The 19,219-nt window shown below is 49.1% G+C and overlaps 1 protein-coding gene and 1 long non-coding RNA gene across 5 annotated transcripts in view, besides 1 other annotated feature; both read right to left on the reverse strand.

The window, feature by feature from the left end:
• The window catches only part of Col26a1 (collagen, type XXVI, alpha 1), a 141,618-nt gene that overhangs the window by 112,170 nt on the left and 10,229 nt on the right, over nucleotides 1–19,219 (reverse strand). The gene's annotated exons all lie outside the window — the stretch shown is intronic.
• Nucleotides 7,142–11,007: an enhancer, noted in NCBI's record as "VISTA enhancer mm1626". NCBI's record gives its function as "enhancer in: limb[5/10] | facial mesenchyme[7/10] | ear[7/10]" and the evidence as "EXISTENCE:transgenic organism evidence [ECO:0001131][PMID:17130149]".
• Nucleotides 9,707–16,446, reverse strand: Gm20485. The gene is made up of 2 exons (XR_868604.2): nucleotides 15,639–16,446; nucleotides 9,707–10,018 (listed from the first exon to the last, which is right to left on the reverse strand). It is a non-coding gene; the product is annotated as a predicted gene 20485 (long non-coding RNA).

Genomic DNA, 19,219 nt, shown 5'->3' on the forward strand with positions numbered 1-19,219 from the left:
CAAGTTATCCCCTGACCTCACTCACACATACAAACACACACACACACACACATACCCAAAATAAATAGATACTTTAAACTGTTTACATGTATGGGCATCTTCCCTGGACGCATGTGCGTGCACCATATGTGTGCTGGTATCCAGGAGCCCAGGCGAGTGCAGCAAACTCCACAGTGCTGGAGTTACATAGTTGTGAGCAGCCACACGGGTGCTGGGTCCTCTACAAGAGAGACCAGGTCTCTTAGTGCTGAGCCATCTCTCTAGCCCCTAATAAACAAACATATGGAAGATAAGCCATGCTCCCCTCCATGTACCCCACCCCCACCCCACCCATGAGTGGTGGGTGCTGGGATGTGACACTCAGACATTCTGTATGGCAGTTATCACATCACTGATGCAGTAGAATACTTGATAAAAGCAACTTAAAGAAAAAGGATTAATTGATTTTAGTGTGTGTGTGTGACAGACAGACAAACAGACAGGGGCACTGTGGAGTGTGTGAGACAGACAGACAGACAGACAGACAGACAGACAGACAGACAGACGGGGCGCTGTGGAGTGTGTGTGTGTGTGTGTGTATGACAGACAGACAGAGGGGGCGCTGTGGAGTGTGTGTGTGTGTGTGTGTGTGTGTGTGTGTGTGTGACAGACAGACAGAGGGGGCACTGTGGAGTGTGTTTGTGTGTGTGACAGACAGACAGACAGACAGAGGGGGCGCTGTGGAGTGTGTGTGACAGACAGACAGACAGAGGGGGCGCTGTGGAGTGTGTGTGTGTGTGTGTGTGTGTGTGTGTGTGTGTGTGTACGTTAGAGGATTACTTTGGGAAATGCCTCTCTCTCTCCACCCTGTGGTTCCTGACACTCACATTCAGGTCATGAGGTTTGGCCAGCAAGCCCTTGTACCCAGTGATCCATCCAACCACCTAGAATGGTTGATTAGGGCTGGCAGCTTGAGGGTGCAGTCCACTGTCGGAGGAAGGCATGGAGGGTGGCAGGAGTATCAGATGGCTGCTCACACTGCATCCTTAACCAGGAGACAGAGAGAGAGAGAGACGGATGCTAGTGCTCAGGCCACTTTCTCCTTTTTACCCCATCTAGGATTCCATCCCATGGGATGGTGCGAAACCTCTCCAGTGTGCCAGCATGGGGAAAAGACAGAGACCAACCTCAGCTGTCATTCCTCAGGTGCCATTCATAGTGAGGTTGTTGTTGTTGTTTGAGACAAGGTTTCAGGCTGGCCTCAGACTTGTAGAGATCCTCCCATCCCTGTCTACCAAGTAGTGGGACCATGTTCCACCATACCCAGTCCAATAACAGGTAGAGCCAACATAGTCAAGCTTAGAATCTTCCAACACAGTCAGACACAGTATCCATTGTGTCCTAGCCCCCTCATCTTGGTGTTTGAAGACAGGGTCTCTCACTGGCCTGGGGCTCGCCAAGTAGGGTAGGCTGGCTGGCCAGTAGACCACAAAGATCCTCCTGGCTCCACCTCCCCAGCACTGGGGTTACATGCATGAGCCCCCATGCACAGGTTTGTTAAACATGTATGTATGTATGTATGTATGTATGTATGTATGTATGTATGATCATCATCATGAGGTGGGTTGAGAACATGCATGATGTGCGTATGCAGGCATGTATGCCATGGAGCTCAGGGGACAGTGTGGGACTGGGTCTTTACTTCCACTTTGGCAGGGTCCAGAGGTCAAACTCAGGTTGTCAGGATTGCAAGGCAAATACTTTACCACCTGAGCCATCTTCCCAGCCCCAAAATGCTGATTTCAGACACTGATCTGAGAGCTTCATGACCACTGCCCAAAAGAGAAGGCAATGACGTGGCTTCTGGATTCTGGGATCCAGGACCCAGCCCCAAGGCTTGAAGGATGAAGAACACTGGTGGAATTGTGTCATGGGGGAAGTCACTTCCTTGCAGTGACCCCACACAGAGAGCAAGCTGTACACCTTCCATGCGTTCATTCCAGAACCTTCCACGGTGGGAATTCCTGAGCCCAGTCCATGTGAGGACCCTTCAAAGACCATCAGTTCATTCCCAACATGGCGGTCAGCCAGAAGGAGAGTTCGATCATTCCAGAATCAGATTTCCCATCCATCCCGGCTGCAAAGAGTCTAAATGATTAGGACAACAAACCTATGGCCATTTATGGGCATGTCAGAGAGGATATGCTGAGAGAGAGAGGCAGCCAAATGCTCTCTGTTGGATCAGCAGCTCCCACAACACAATCAGGACACTGAGGACGGGGCCTGCATAGATGTGGGCAGAGCCCACAGAACAGGAGCTGATCTGCTATCTCCTGTTTTTAAACTCTGGACCCAAAACTCAGGATGTAAGCAAGCGCTCTACTAATGAGCCTGTGAGTCTCTAACCACTCACTGGAGGCCTCTAGGCCAGTGCTCTATGGCTCAGTGCTCTATGGCTCAGGCACATGCCTGCTAGCTACAGCCCCTTCCTACAAGAAAGTAGCAGGGAGATTAGTTGGGAGTCAGAGGGGTAGCAACAGATGAATGTTATCAAAATGCACTATATGGGGTTGAGGCGATGGCTCGGTGCACAAAAGCGGTGCAAATGTGAGGGCTTGAGTTTGAATCCTCAGCACCCACATAAAAAGCTGGGCGTGGCTAAGACGACTAGTAACCCCAGGACTGAAAGGGACAGACAGCAGAGGAGGATCATTGGGGTTCACCAGCCAAGACCCAGTGTAGTGGCTATTCCTGGTTGTCAACTTGACTATATCTGGAATGAACTACAATCCAGAATTGGAAGGCTCACCAGTGATCCTAATCTGGAGTTTGGGAGATAGAAGTTTCTGATCTGGATCTTGGCATGAAGATCTTGAGGCTTAGTGGCTATGAATTCCAGAAGATTAAGATGGGGAGTTCAAGGTCATCTGGGGTTAAAGGTGTGGTGGCACATGCCTTTAATCTGAGCTACACCTTCTGCTGGAGACCTACATGAGGACATTGGAAGAAGGAAGATTTACTGGCCCCCTCTCCTTCGCCTGCTTGCCTTGTGGGACTGAGCAACTCCTAGATCCTTAGACTTCCATTCACAGCAACTGCTGACCATTGTTGGGAGTTGGACTGCAGACTGTAAGTCATCAACAAATTCCTTTACTATATAGAGATGACCCATAAGTTCTGTGACTCTAGAGAACCCTGACTAATACACCCAGTCTCAAGGGAATAAGGTAGAAAGTAAATATAACAGGGGCACACACATGCACACACATACACACGCATGCACATGCATACACACAGCACCCCACACTAATAAACCAAAAAATAAACAAAGATTCTCTTGCCTCATCTAATACCCCTCTATTTCCTTCCTTCCTTCCTTTTTTCCTTCCTTCCTTTTTTTCTTCCTTCCTTCCTTCCTTCCTTCCTTCCTTCCTTCCTTCCTTCCTTCTTCCCTTCCTCCTCCCTTTTTTTTTATTTGTTTTGGGACAAAATCTCACTGTAGCCTTTGGCTAGTCCTAAACTCAGGATCTTCCTTTGTCCACTCAGAGTGTCCAAATTAGAGGTGAGGCCTGGACCCCATCTCCAGCAGGTGAGAAAAATTAAAGACCCAGGGAAGGAAATGGCTGCCCATAGTTGACCATCAGGCTACAAACAAGAGTTGGCAAAAGCCAAACCGCAACATTTCATTTTCTCCCACCCTCTTGCCAACAGCAGGGAGGCTGGTCCAGTGTTCACAAGGGGGGGGGGAGAGAAAGAAAGAAGGAAAAGAAAAGCTGATAAGAATCTGAGGAATCAGGCGTGGTGGCACACGCCTTTAATCCCAGCACTTGGGAGGCAGAGGCAGGCAGATTTCTGAGTTCAAGGCCAGCCTGGTCTACAAAGTGAGTTCCAGGACAGCCAGGGCTATACAGAGAAACCATGCCTCGAAAAACCAAAATAAAAATAAAAATAAAAATAAAAATATTGGGCTGGTGAGATATCTCAGCCGTTAGGAGCACAAGCTGCTCTTCCAGAGGTCATGAGTTCAATTCCCAGCAACCATATGGTGGTTCGCAACCATCTATAGAAGGATCTGATGCCCTCTTCAGGCTGGCAGATGTATATGCAGCTGAGCACTCAAACATTAAAAAAAAGTCTTTCTAAAAAAAAAAAGAAGAAAAGAAAAGAAAGGATCTGAGGAATCCAGGTGAGGACTAACAGGAACTGATCACAAAATTTTGCATCTCATACCCAGGGCTGCTGAGGCTGCTGGGGTGGTTGCAAGGAATGACAACCAGGGTGTCTCACCATGGGCAGTGTGCCTCCTGGTCCTGAATCCTGAAGAACGCCTGTGGGGGCTGGGGAGATGGTTAGTTGATTAAGTGCCCAGAGGACCTAAATTCAATCCCCAGAATTTATATACAAAAGCCAGGTGTGACGATGCATGCCTGTAATCCCAGCACTGGGGGAGGGGGGGCGGGAGGCAGAGACAGAAGAATCCCTGGGACTTGCAAGCTAGCAGTCCTAACAAGCCAATGATCTCCAGGTTCAAGGAGAGATGCTGTCTGAAAAAATGAAGGTAGAATTGGAAAGATGGCCCACTGGTTAATGCACTTGCCACCAAGTGTGGGGACTATATTTCAGATACCCAGAACTCACGTGAATGAAAGAATGAATGAAAATTTCAGAATCAACCGCACTGTTTTTGAGGCTAGCCTTGTCTAATGGTTTCTGGAAACTTCCAACCTATGACTTCAGACATGGTTGAACACTTTAAAATCCTATAGCTGCCGGGCGGGGTGGCACACTACTTAGATCCCAGCACTTGGGAGACAGAGGCAGGTGGATCGCTGAGAGTTTGAGGCCAGCCTGGTCTACAAGGCTACAAAGAGAAATTGTTTAGAAACAAACAAAAAGAGTCTACAGCTGAAGACAAGGGAGTTCATTCTACAGCCTTGGGTTGAGGTCCTGCCAGGGATCACTGTGTTGAGGTCCTGCCAGGGATCACTGTGTTGGGATCCTGCCGAGGATCACTGTGTTAGGGTCCTGCCAGGGATCACTGTATTAGGGTACTGCCGGGGATCACCGTGTTGGGGTCCTGCCGGGGATCACCGTGTTGGGATCCTGCCGGGGATTCACTGTGTTGGGGTACTGCCGGGGATCACCGTGTTGGGGTCCTGCCGGGAATCACCGTGTTAGGGTCCTGCCGGGGATCACCGTGTTGGGGTCCTGCCGGGGATCACCGTGTTGGGGTCCTGCCGGGGATCACCGTGTTGGGGTCCTGCCGGGGATCACCGTGTTGGGGTCCTGCCGGGGATCACCGTGTTGGGGTCCTGCCGGGGATCACCGTGTTGGGGTCCTGCCGGGGATCACCGTGTTGGGGTCCTGCCGGGGATCACTGTGTTGAGGCCCTGCCTGGGATCACTGTGTTGGGGTCCTGCCTGGGATCACTGTGTTAGGGTCCTGCCGGGGATCACTGTGTTGGGGTCCTGCCGGGGATTCATTGTGTTGGGGTCCTGCCGGGGATCACTGTGTTGGGGTCCTGCCTGGGATCACTGTGTTAGGGTCCTGCCTGGGAATCACCGTGTTGGGGTCCTGCCTGGGATCATTGTGTTGGGGTCCTGCCGGGGATTCATTGTGTTGGGGTCCTGCCGGGGATTCATTGTGTTGGGGTCCTGCGGGGATGAAGGGAATCACTGTGTGACTATTCCTCTCTGGGCTCCTTCTCATCTTCCTGTAGCCCACAGGGCAGGAAGAACAGCCTTGAAGCTAGGAGAAGTTTCAGAGTCCATCACATTGATGTGCAAATGAAGGCTGGAACTCTGTGACATCTCTCCCAGAAGCCTTGCTGGTGAAAGCCAAAGCAGCCAAGCAAATAGTTTTCTGGGGACAGGTTTCCACTGTCCGCAGGGTTCATCATACAGGGATTACCCTCAAATATCTGACACAGTGGGGATCATCTCTAGGTCCACAGGGACTTTGTGATAACTTCCAGTCAGGTGGTGTCAACTGGAAGAGTGTTCCTGTGTCTCTTCCTTCCAACTGTCACTTCTAGTGGGCAGATCCCCAAGTTCTGGTCCCCAGCTCCCCAACACAGGACCCTAACCGCCCCCACTCAGGCTAAGCTGGACCCACATCCAGACTTCCAGCCCATAAAGACTCTTCCAGAAAAAGCGCCATTCCCCTTACCACCCTGCCTCAGTGAGAGATACCTACTCCCCTACTTGGTTTGTCAACTGATCAACAAGGGTTCCTGGATCAAGAAAGTCCACACAGCTCCCTATGGAGTCCCTCTGAGCATGCTGAAGCCACTCTGGGGAGTGATAACAGTCAGGGAGGTAACTGAGCTGCTTTCAGGACACAGAGAGGGTGAATAACTCATGTGGCTTTTTTCTTAATTGGAGAAGGGACAGTAAATATGTAGGTGTATGTGGGTGCCCTCCCCTGTGTGAGTGTATAGAGACCAATGATTGATTTCAAAATGTCTACCTCTCACTTTCCACATTATTTTTCAAGAAAGGGTCTCTCACTGAACATGGAATTCTATATTTCGTAACAGTAAAGCCATGTCCGCAATCCATCATTGGCATATTCTTTTATTTATTTATTTATTTATTTATTTATTTGGATTTATTTGGATTTATTTATTTATTTATTTGGTTTTTCGAAATAGGGTTTCTCTGTGTAGCCCTGGCTGTCCTGAAACTCACTTTGTAGATCAGGCTGGCCTGGAACTCAGAAATCCGCCTGCCTCTGCCTCCCGAGTGCTGGGATTAAAGGCATGTGCCATCACTGGCAAATTCTTAACAAATGTTTTACAGTTGAGCCACGCCCCCAGCCTCTCCCTGGGAGATTCTAGGCAGGGGCTCTACCACTGAGCCACGCCCCCAGCCCCCTCCCTCACTGAAACATTCTAGGCAAGTGACTCCTAACCATAAAATTATTTTGTTGCTACCTCATAACTGTAATTTTGTAAATATCAGATATGCAGAATGGTCTTCGGTGACCCCCTGTGAAAGGGTCATCTGACCCACAGGTTGAGAAGCGCTGCCTTAGACCTTCATTGGGAGGGGGGGAGGACGGGGTCGCAGTCTAGGCAGACCACTTAGAATACACAGGCCCTGAATTCCATCCCTAGCACTGCAAGATAGACAGACAGACAGATAGATAAGAGCCTCCTTACTCTACCTTAAGGCCAGGGCTGGATCAGAAAAAGAGCCTTCAGAGAAGAGCTCGGATGCTGGGCTGGTATTGGAGCCCTGGCCTGAGGCTATAGGAAGGCATGCAGGGGCATTTAGGTAAGGAGACAGGACCTGAACAGCAAACAAGCATCAGAAGGTTTGCTTCAGCCTCCTCCCCAGGCACAGTGGCCTGGGCGGCTGAGACCCCTGCCCCCACTGCCGCAGACTGTGGAGAAATCTGAGCTGCCCTCAGTCTGTTACAGGCAATTAATTGCCCCTCTTTGTTCTCAGCACTGATTAAAGGCAGATGTCCCTTTGGAGGAAGGTTCAAGGAGCCCACCTCTCCCCTCTCCTCTCCCCAGACTGCCTCACCAAAGTCCTACCGGCACCATGGGGGCCCCACCACCACTACCACAAGAAAGACCAAGAATCACCCAGAGGATCTGCAACTGTTTTAAGTTCTTGATTCGTCCCCGCAGAGCCATCCTCCAACCCACCCTCCTTCCCATGCCACACACCCTGCAGTCTCCCTGATTAAAGGGTTTTCCTTCCAGGAACCCCTGCAGACCCAACAAGGGCGATTCCCACAGAGCGCCGGAGAAGCCCGGGCTTCCGCACCTAGTCCCGGGAGCCACTGCCGCGCTTGCTTGTGGGTTTCTCTGTGGGATCAAACAGAAAATTAAATCCATCGCAGGCTGCAGAATGCGCCGAATTAGGCTCATCCATGAAAAATCTGAACGCTAATGACTTACAGTTCCTTTACCAGAAAGGTTTCTTTTAATCAATCCCCGCGGGTGACTTTGCCAGGCATTGGGCTAGAATTCCATGGGATAAGTTTCTATCCCTGTAGAGGGGACATTTGAAACGGTCAGGTCTTAAAAGTGCTTTTGTTTTTCTTCTTCCTCCTCCTCCTCCTCCTCCTCCTCCTCCTCCTCCTCCTCTTCCTCCTCCTCCTCCAGGGCTCCAGCTTCCCGGACTAGTCACCAGTGCTAGGATGGGCTTTCAGTGATGCTGGGGCCTTTGGGTCATCTCAAGCTCTTGTAAGCAACCCCGATAAACTCAATAGTTCAGCATTTTGGACCGTGGTTATGTCCTGTCTCTGATCTGTCAATGGTGTCCCATCTTTGGTAAATAGGTAATTTGTGTCAAGTCTCCCCAGTGTGTCAAGTCTCCCCAGTGTGTCAAGTCTCCCCTGGAACAAGGTCACCTGACAGCATCTGAGGTTCACATCAGTAAAGTAGGGTCACTGCTGTCCCCCTAATATGTGTGTGCATGGTTACTTCTTTTATTACATTTTCACTTCATTCTATGTGTTTCGTATGCACATATGTGCATGGGTGTGCATGTGGAGGTCAGAAGACAACCCTGCAAGAGTCTCTTCTCTCCTACCATGTGGGTTGCAGGTATTAAACTCGGGTATCAGGCCCGTCAGCCAATGCCTTTTTCCCTCAGAGCCATCTTGTCATTCCCGGCCTCCTGCCTTACTTCTGTGTCCCCTGTGTCACGCACGCCCTTTCCTCTTGGGATCTGTAAGTAATAAGTTCCTTTTCTCTGGATATGGAAATGTTACTACACCTCATCTTTTCTACTGTTGTGTGTGTGTGTGTGTGTGTGTGTGTGTGTGTGTGTTCTTGAGTACATATACACAGGGAGTCCAGAGGTCAATGTGGAGTATCTTCCTCAATCTCTCTCTACCTTTTTAAACATTTTTAAACCCTCACCAAACCTGAAGCTCTTCAGTTTGGCTAGACTGACCAGCCAAGTACATTCAGGGTTGTGTCTGTCTCTGCATCCCATCCCACAAACGCTGGGGCTCTACCCATGCAGCACCACAGATGCTGGGAATCCAAACTCAGGACCTGGTGCTTGCACATTAAACACTTTGCCCCGCCCCCATCATCTCCCTAGCTGAGGATACTCTGTATCTGAGGACAGGCTGCCACTCTATCTGTCTTCATGCAGGCTCTAAGATGCAAAGAGGCAGGGGGTGCAGCACAGGAAGCCAGAAAGCCAGTCTCTGAGCTGGACGTGGAGCACAGTTGGTAGAGTGCTTGCTCCATATTCATGATGCCCTGGGTTTGATTCCCAGTAGCGCATAAACCAGGCATGCCTGTATCCCACACCTGAGAGCTAGAGGGAGGAGGTTTAGAGGTTCAAGGTCATCCTTGACTACCTAGCCAGCCTGGAGGACCTGGAACCTACATTTCAGAATAAGAAGAAAACAAACAAACAAACAAACAAACAAAATCAAAGCATAGGTCCCAGCCCTGCCTGGCGCAAGAATGTAGCTTTAGGTGTAAGACTTTAGCTAAGTCCTTTCTTGAGACAAAGAGCCCTGACTTGCACAGCAAGCGGCACACACCAGCAGCAAAACGCCTGCGGCTGTGGTAGTCTGCAAATGGTCCAGTGCACAAAGATGCTTGCTGCCGAGCTTGACAACCCGAGATCCAACCCTAGAACTCATATGGTGCAAGGAGAGACCCGAGTCCCGAAAGTCGTCCTCTGTGCTCCAAAGGTGTGTCCTGGCACAAGTGCCCACACACATACACACTCACTAAACAAAAGAATGGGTTTTACTTTTTAATCTTAAAACTACAGAAGTGAGCTTTTGTGTTCCAAACTTAAGTCTGCAGAATTCCGTAGGCCTCGAAAACGTGTAAATATAGAGTCCAGATGCAAAGACTGCCCCTTTCCCAAGTCTCAGGGAAGATCTGAAAGGACCCGATGGAGAAGATGTGGCTCCCCTTCGCTCTGGAAATTTCCTGGGCCCTGCCATCACTCAACAGGACGTTGGCTGATGCTGCACAGGGTCCTCCGGGCCTCAGGGTGGGTCATGGCCCCTGCCCTGGAAAAACTGACAGCCCAGACAAAACCAGGTCCTGCAGAATATAAACAAGAAGACTCTCAATCAAGCTCCAGAGCACGGCCAGAGAAGAGAAGGTGACCAACTCTCTACACGCACTCCCTCCCATCTGCGAGTAAACGCTACAGCCAGAAATACTCCAGCCTTGCGCTGGGACCGGATGCCCCAGAGAGGCAAACAAGCCCTTGTTTTTCTTCACCATCTGCTCTGGCTCTCAGAGAGCTGGGGCCCATCCCCCCTTCCTTCCTGCTGCTCTGTCACCAGCCTCCGAGGGTCCTGTTACCACAGCCAGGCTGTGCAATGACCTCAGGAAAAAGGCTTCGGTTAGCAGGTCAGGCTGGAGAGCCGAGTCCCTGGAGCTCAATGGCCATAGCCAATCGGAGAGCTGGAGTCAGTGAGAGATCTTGTCTCAAAAGTAATAATACAATGTGGAGAGGGACTGGGAAAGACAGCTCACAGTCTACTTCCGGCCTCCACGTGAACGGTCACACATGTGCTTGTGAACCCACATACATATGTGTGCACACACATGTATAACACACAAGTACATGCTTGAAAATAATACTGCTGCTGGAAAGTTGTCCTGTTGGGCACAGTGCAGACAGGACCCTTGAGATTACAGACCCAGCCCTGATAAGGAGCGAGGGTCTCAGTTCTGAGAGCTGGAAGTAGGTTGTGTGTAGAGTGTGTGTGTGTGTGTGTGTGTGTGTGTGTGTGTGTGTGTGTGGCACTTCCTTTTGTCCTTGCCAGTCACCAGCTGAAGTGTCTCCTTTTGTGGTTTTTGACTCAGGGTCTCACTTCTCCCCCACTGGCCTTGAACACTTTATGTCCTGAAAATGGCCTTGAACGACTGACCCTCCTGGCTCTATCTCCCAAGTACCGGAATTACAGGTGTGTGCCACCATGCCCGGTTTTCTTCAGTGCTTCACTGCTTGGCTTCAAACATGCCAGGCAAATGCTCTACCCACTACCCACGTCCCACCCTTGGACTGAGGTTTGCATCCCTACACAGTTTGGTTCTTAGATCTGCATAGCCTCAGACACCTCATAATCCCCAGCACTCAGAAGACACAGACAGACAGACAGGCAACAGACAGACAGACAGACAGACAGGCAGGAAGACAGGCAGGTAGGCAGGCACGTGCGCACACACACAATGCAGAGTGTATCTGAGTGTAATTTCCCTCCATAGGGAGTCAAGCTCTCCCACCCTGGGACTACTGGAGAAAGAGTCAAATCTACATCTTTCCCAGACTGCCGTCCTTCTCTGTTCCATTTGCTAACAAAGCCCTCCTGATCCAACACAGTGGATGGTGGCAATTAAAAAGTACAAATCTGGAGGGGTGGATCAGTGGTTAGAGCACTTCATGTTCTTATAGAAGACCCAAGTTTGGTTCCCAGCACCCACATCAGGTGGCTCGCAGCCACCAATTCCAGTTCTAGTGGATCCTACACCCTCTGGTCTGCCCGGGCACCTTTGCATGCATGGTAAACACACACATATGCACACACACACACACACACACACACACACACACACACACGCATGCATGCATGCATGTACATGCACACACATACATACACATTCAAATAAAAATAATAAATTTAAAAATCTAAGTACAGAGCCAGGAAGATGCTGGGCTAGGAAAAGCACTTGCCGTCCGTAAATGCTGGGCGAGAATGACTGCCATCTTTAATCCCAGGACTCAGGAGGCAACAAAGGGGATCCCCAAACTAAGCTGACTGAACTTTGGGCTCAAGGGAGAGGCCCTGGCTATATATAAGGTGGAGAGTGATCAAGGAAGGCACCTGACCTCAATCTCTAGCCTCCACATGCAGACATATGCACCCTCAAATGAGCATACTATTCATATGCATATAGACATACAACATATGTACATAAATCCCAGCATTCGTGCGGCAGAGGTAGATGGATCACTGTGAGTTCAAGACCCGCCTGGTCTACATTAGCAAGCTTCAGGCTGGGCAGGGCTACATAGTAAGACCCTATTTCAAAAAAGAAAAAAAAATGTATGTACATATTTATACACACGACACACATACACACACATACACACACTCATATTAAAATATACATATCATTTACTTCATGGCTAAGCTGGCAAGGAAGGAGACAAGGGCTGGCAAGATGGCTGAGTGTCTAAGGGTGTTATCCACCAAACCTGACAATCTGTGTTCAATTTACGAAAGCCACATAGGGGAAGAGAGAACCGACTCTTGTAATTTGTCCTCTGACCACCACACAAATGGCATGGTATGGAGACATGCGCGCACGTGTGTGCACACACACTAAACAAACAAATACAAACAAACAAATGCATTTAAATATAAAAGGCATAAATTTCTACAAGGGCGAAAATCAATAGCTGTGAACTCACAGGAACACACCAGTCTTTCAGGTTCATCTTTTGCTACTTAGCAAATTCAATGATAGTATAGGCTACATGAGACTGTGTCTCCAAAAAGTTAAATTAAAATAATAAGAATTCACCGGGCAGTGGTGGCACATGCCTTTAATCCCCAGTACTTGGGAGGCAAAGGCAGGCGGATTTCTGAGTTCAAGGACAGCCTGGTCTACAGAGTGAGTTCCAGGACAGCCAGGGCTACACAAAGAAAACCCTGTCTAGAAAAACAAAACAAAAAAATTATTATTATTAAAAAGAAGAAGGGCTGGTAAGAGGGAGAGGGAGAGGGAGAGGGAGAGGGAGAGGGAGAGGGAGAAGAAGAAGAAGAAGAAGAAGAAGAAGAAGAAGAAGAAGAAGAAGAAGAAGAAGAAGAAGAAGAAGAAGAAGAAGAAGAAGAATTCAAGTTATGACTCAATAGTGTAACATCATAGGCTTTAAATACAGTTCTGTTGCTCCTTCACTGTCAGCTTCAACATAGAAATGGTACCTTGCACCAGGTGTGGTGGTTGCATGCCTTTAATGCCAGCACTTGGGAGACAGAGACAGGCACATCTCAGAATTTGAGGCCAGCCTGGTCTACAGAGTGAGTTCCTGAACAGCCAGAGCTACACAGAGAAACCCTGTCTTGAAAAAAAACAACAGCATAAAGCCAACACGAAAAACAAAAATTAAAAACAAAATGGAAGGTGGTTTGGGGTTGGTTTGGATTTTTGAGACAAAGTTTCACTATGTATCTCTCTCTGGCTGTCCTGGAACTCACTGAGTGCAGCAGGCTAACCTCAAACTCACAGAATCCACCTGCCTCTGCCACCCAAATTCTGGAATTAAAGGTGTGTGCTTCTACACAGGCTCTACGTTCACTCCTTTTTCGTTTGTTTATTTTTTTAATTTTTTTCTCTTAATTTATTTATTAATTCACTTTATATCCCGATTGTAGCCCCTCCCTCCTCTCCGCCCAGTCTTACCCTGACACTCCCTCCTCTCACTCCCCAAGGGAAGCCCCCCTGCATGGGTGCCATCCTGTCCTGGCGTATTCATCAGGACAAGGCACACCCTCTCCCACTGAGGTCAGACAAGTCAGCCCAACTAGGGGAAGGGGATCCAAAGGGAGGCAACAGAGTCAGAGTCGGCCCCTGTTCCAATTGTTGGGGACCCCCATGAAGACCAAGCTGCACATCTGCTACGTATGTGGGGGGGCCTAGGTCCAGCCCATGATTGCTCCTTGGTTGTTGGTTCAGTCTCTGTGATGGCCCATGCTCAATCTTAATCCTAGCACTTGGGAAGCTACAGCAGGAGACTAATGATTTTGAGACTAGGCTCGGTTACACAGAAAATTCAAGGCCAGCTTGGGCTCCCTGTCATTAAAAAAAAAACAAAAAACTTAAAAAAAAAAACTAAAGTTCTTATTAATACAAGACGAAAAATAATAAAACTCTTAGAAGAAAACACGGGGAAGAGTTTCATGACATTGGATTGGGTGAGAGGTTCTTGGCTATGACACTAAAAACACAAACAACAAAAGAAAAAGCAGATAAATTTGATTATGTCAAAATTGAAAACATGTGGGGTCTGGGGAGACAGCTCAGTCAGAGGGAGCTGTTGCAGCCTGAGCAAGAAGCTCGGGGTACACAAGCCAGGCATGGTGGCGAGTGCCTGCAACCCCAGCGTTTGGGGCATGGAGACCAGAGGATCTCCAGAGCTTGCTGGCCAGCCTTATCTAATCAATCACTGACCTCCAGATTTAGGTAGAGATCTTATCTTGTAAAGGGGGGGAGTGTGTGGCAAGTGATAAAGGAAGAAACCTAACATCAACCTCTGGCCTCCATGTTCTCTCTCTCTCTCTCTCTCTCTCTCTCTCTCTCTCTCTCTCTCACACACACACACACACACACACACACACTGCATACACAGTCTTTTTAAAATTGTACTCATTTGTTTATGTGCATTGGTATCTGCCTGCATGTACATCTATGTACCACTTACATACCTGGTATCCGCAGAGGCCAAAAAAGAACATTGGACTTCCTGGAACTGGAGTTACAGACAGTTATGAGCTACTGTGTAGGTGCTGGGAACTGAACCTGGGCCCTCTGCAAGAGCTGCAGTGCTCTTAACCACTGAGCCATCTCTCCAGCCCCACTTTAAGAAAGAAAGAAAAAAAATGATGATGATGCATGCCTTGATCTTAGCACTCAGGAAGCTGAGGCAGGAGGATTAGGAGTTCAAAGCCCACCTGGACTAGAAAGCTGGCTTCTATCTTAAAAGGCAGTATCAACCAAAGCCACAGAAAATGACAAACAAATCTTCGCTGTTATAGGGACAGACGATGTCACAACCACTGTGGAAGAGATCCTCAGAAAACTGAGACTGGTGTTATGATTGGGCGATTCTGTCTGTGAACATGCACCTAAGAGAGTGGCAAGGAAGAGAAGAGATGCTCACCCAACTGCTGCCTTAGCATCAACATTCTACAGCCAGAAGGGCAAGCAAGATCACGTGATACATACACATCAGTACGCACAGGCGTACATGCACACGCATACATGCACATACACACACGTGCAGAATCACACACAGGTCTTACACAGTGCGTAAGGAAGCAGGAAGACCTTGGTCTCATCTCCAGAAACAATGAAAAAGAAGCATTAAGGGTACTGTGTGCACCTGTAATTGCAGAGCTGGGGAGGCAGAGCTGGGCAGATCCCTGGGAGTTGCTGGCCAAACAGACTGGCTTATTCAGTGAGCTCCGGGCTAGTGAGTGGCTGACTCAAATTAATTAATCAGTTAAGTAAGCAAATAAATAGGGTTGGGGGAGGGGCCTTGGAGGGGCGGCTCAGTAGTTAAGAGACTGGCCTTAAGTTCTCTTGCAAAGAACTTGAGGCCAGTCCCAGCACCTCCACCCAGGGGCTTGCAAGCACCTGTAACTCCAGCCCCAAGAGCATTGACGCCCTCTTCTGGCCTCTGCAGGCATCTGCATGCACATAGTGCACACAGACAAGTAGGCATGCACACACACACACTGCACACACATACACACAATCATTAAATCAATCAATAGACAAAAAATAAATCGCCCCCTTTTTAAAAATTCGAGGTATGAACTTGAATAGCAACACCCACGATTGACTTCTGGTCTCGACACACTGGTGTGCACACACGCACACGCACATGTGCCAGAACTTTTAAAAATAGAACATGAGTGAGCCTCACCTACACATCTGTCCTGGCCCCAGGAGCCTGCGCCCTCACAGCTGCCTAGCCTGCTGAGCCACAGACACCCACCAGCTTCCTCTACCTGACACCAACATTTGGCTTCCATTTCTGGCTCCTCACAGAATTCTCAGAGACCAGCTCTTGCAGGGTTTCAGGTCCAGAGGAAGCCAGAGGCTCTTGGGAGAATCAATTTGCATCTCAAGGGGTGGGAGGTGGGTTTGGCAGGGCCAGCCAGTGGGCCGTCTTGCCCAGCCACCCCCTGGCGCCCCAAGATCCCATCCATCCTGCAGGCTCCCCACCCGCTGTCAGCAGGGCAGGCACACTTCCTGGTGCAAGGTAACCTTAGCCGGCTCTGCTCCCCATGGGCTTGGCTGAGCTCTGTTATTAATCTCCTGTAGATCCTGTGTCCTGAAGCTGAGACAGCTGTCCCCATGTGCAGCTGTTCCAGGACCAGAACTAGCAGGCAGACAACTTCCAGTACTATCGCTTTTATGGAAAGAGATTTTTTTTTTTTTTAAACAAAAGTAGATGTGAGCTGTTTTTCCTGCAAAGGTCTAGGTAGATCCTCATACTGTCCGGGTGTCATGGCTCCCGGCTCCTGAAATTCATTTCTAGCCCCATGAGTTCATCAGTGTTCTGCACAACTCAGTCTGAAGAGTGAACACAGCGGAGTTCCTTCCACTGAAACTGAATTAATAAGGAACTGCTATGGCTAGAACATGACTCAGTGGTCAAGAACTTTCTGGGAATCTCCCAGTGAGGGGCTGGGGGCGTGGCTCAGTGGTAGAGCATCTGCCTAGAATCCCCCAGTGAGGGGCTGGGGGCATGGCTCAGTGGTAGAGCTCCTGCCTGGAATTCCCCAGGGAGGGGCTGGGGGCGTGGCTCAGTGGTAGAGCCCCTGCTTAGAATCCCCCCAGTGAGGGGCTGGGGGCATGGCTCAGTGGTAGAGCCCCAGCCTAGAATCCCCCAGGGAGGGGCTGGGGGCGTGGCTCAGTGGTAGAGCACCTGCCTAGAATCCCCCAGGGAGGGGCTGGGGGCGTGGCTCAGTGGTTACCTAGCACACATAAGACCCTGGGTTCCACTCCCATCATCACAAATGGCAAGCCAGAACAGGGCTTTGCTTTAGTCCAAGCCCTGAGCTCGCTCAGTTTTTCCTACATTACTTGCTAGGGCCCATGGCTCAGTGGTTAGAGTGTTTGCCTACCATGTATGAAGTCCTAGGTTTGATTGCTAGCACCACATTAACTGGGAGTAGAAGCTAAAGAGATATACCATGTTTAAGAGCACCTACTGGTCAGACGGTGGTGGCGCACGCTTTTAATCCTAGCACTTGGGAGGCAGAGGCAGGTGGATTTCTGAGTTCGAGGCCAGCCTGGTCTACAAAGTGAGCTCCAGGACAGCCAGGGCTGCACAGAGAAACCCTGTCTTGAAACAAAACAAAACAAAGAGCACCTACTGTTTTTCCAGGAGACCTGAGTTCAGTTCTTAGTACCCACATCAGGCAGCTTTCAACTGTAGCTCTAGGGGATTCAACACCGTCTTCCAACATCTTTATTCACATATACATACAAACAGACACAAACGCACACACGTATCTAAAAATAAGATAAATTTGGTTGGCATAGTGAAATACACCTCTACACCCTGCACTCAGGATGCAGAGGCAAATGAATCTCTAAGTTTGAGGCCAGTCTGGTCTGTATACTGGGTTCTTGCAAGTCTGGTCTACATAGAAATCCTGTCTCAAAAATAAATAAGTGAGTAAAAAAATAAATATTATTTATTATTATTTATAAAATTAATTACTTTTTTTTAAAAAGGACAGGTAAAACTGGAATTAGTCACATGTATTTGTAATCCCAGCACTCAGGCAGTGTGGACAGAAGAATCAGAAGTTCAGCTTGACTGTTGTACCCATCAGTCACATGTGATCACATGTACTACCACTCCTGGGTCAAACAAGGCTTTGGTGCTGGTGCGTACTCGCGTGTATATACATACACACACACACACAATGCACACGTGCATACATGCACGTGCGATTATAAAATTTTCTCCCTCAAAGCCCTAGAAAACCAACTGATCAAACATTAATATAACTAAAACAATATCTCAAAAATAGTCTGAGCCTTTAATCTCAATACTCAAGAAGCAGAGGCAGGGGGATCTCTGTGAGTTGGAGGCCAGCCAGGGCTGTAAAGTGAGACACTTTCTCAAAAAAAAAAAAAAAGAAAGAAAGAAAAAAAGACCAACTTTTTATACTTTGTGTGTCTGTCTGTCTGTCTGTCTGTGTCTGTGTGTCTGTCTGTCTGTGTGTGTGTCTGTGTGTGTGTGTCTGTGTGTGTGTGTCAGTGTGTGTGTGTCTGTGTGTCTGTCTGTGTGTGTGGGTGTGTGTCTGTGTGTCTGTGTGTGTGTCTGTGTGTGTCTGTGTGTGTGTGTCTGTGTGGGTGTGTGTCTGTGTCTGTGTGTGGGTTTCTGTGTGTCTGTCTGTGTGTGTGGGTGTGTGTCTGTGTGTCTGTGTGTGTGTCTGTGTGTGTCTGTGTGTGTGTGTCTGTGTGGGTGTGTGTCTGTGTCTGTGTGTGGGGGTGTGAAGTTGGTTTTCTCCTTCCACCTTTATGTGAGTAATGGAAGTGGAACACTCAGGTTGCTAGGCTTTTGAGGAATAAAGAGCTTCATAATTTGGATGTGGGGAGATGGCTTAGTGGGCAAGAGCACTTGTGCTGCAAGCATGCGGACCTGAGATCAGATACTCCCGCCTTCTGTAGAGAGCTGGGTGTGGCCATGCCCATCTGCCTCCCAACCCCCACCCAGTGGTGGGTCAATGGTGAAATAGGATCACTGGGGTTTGCTGGCTGCCTCCTTAGCTCCAGGCTCTGCAAGAGACCATCTCAAAAGAGTAAGATGGATAGGAACAAATCAGCGCACCGTACCGAGGTCCTCTTCTGGCCTCTACAGGGGAGCACGTGGGCACAGGCGCCACACGCACATGCACACAAACAAATTCTCAGGATCTGAGTGAATTGTCATCAACAGCTGCAAACCAAAGGAAAGGGACAAGGCTGACACATTCCCCAGCAGTCAGCCGGGGATCGCATCACCCCAGAACTGGGTGCCCAGAAAGGCCAAGACCTTGTGGAGTCCAAGGACTAGCCATATGGCCAAGTCAATCACAAGGACCCAGGGGGAAGACTATAGACAGGGCCCTCCAGGGGAACAGGAAAGGCAGATGTGTCAGAAGCCAGAGGTGACCTGCCTGGATGTACCCAGTGGAACTGAATCAGGAAGAAACTGCCCAAGCATTGAGGTACCCACAAAACACAAATTGCCAGCCCACCAGGACCCTCCATCATTGGGCGTCATATCCGATTCCAGAGACCATTCTACAAGGCTCCAAGTAGGGAGATATGTCAGTGGATAAAGCATATGCCATGTTATCATGAGAACCCGAGTTCAAATCCCCAGCACCCATATAGCCTGACAGGTTAGGATGCATCTGTAATCCTGGTGTTCCTATGATAAGTTGTTAGGTGGAGACAGGAGAACCCCAGAATCTTGCAGGCCAATTTAAACAATGATAG

The sequence above is a fragment of the Mus musculus genome, chromosome 5 (genome assembly GCF_000001635.26).
Source record: "Mus musculus strain C57BL/6J chromosome 5, GRCm38.p6 C57BL/6J".
NCBI lineage: Eukaryota > Metazoa > Chordata > Mammalia > Rodentia > Muridae > Mus > Mus musculus.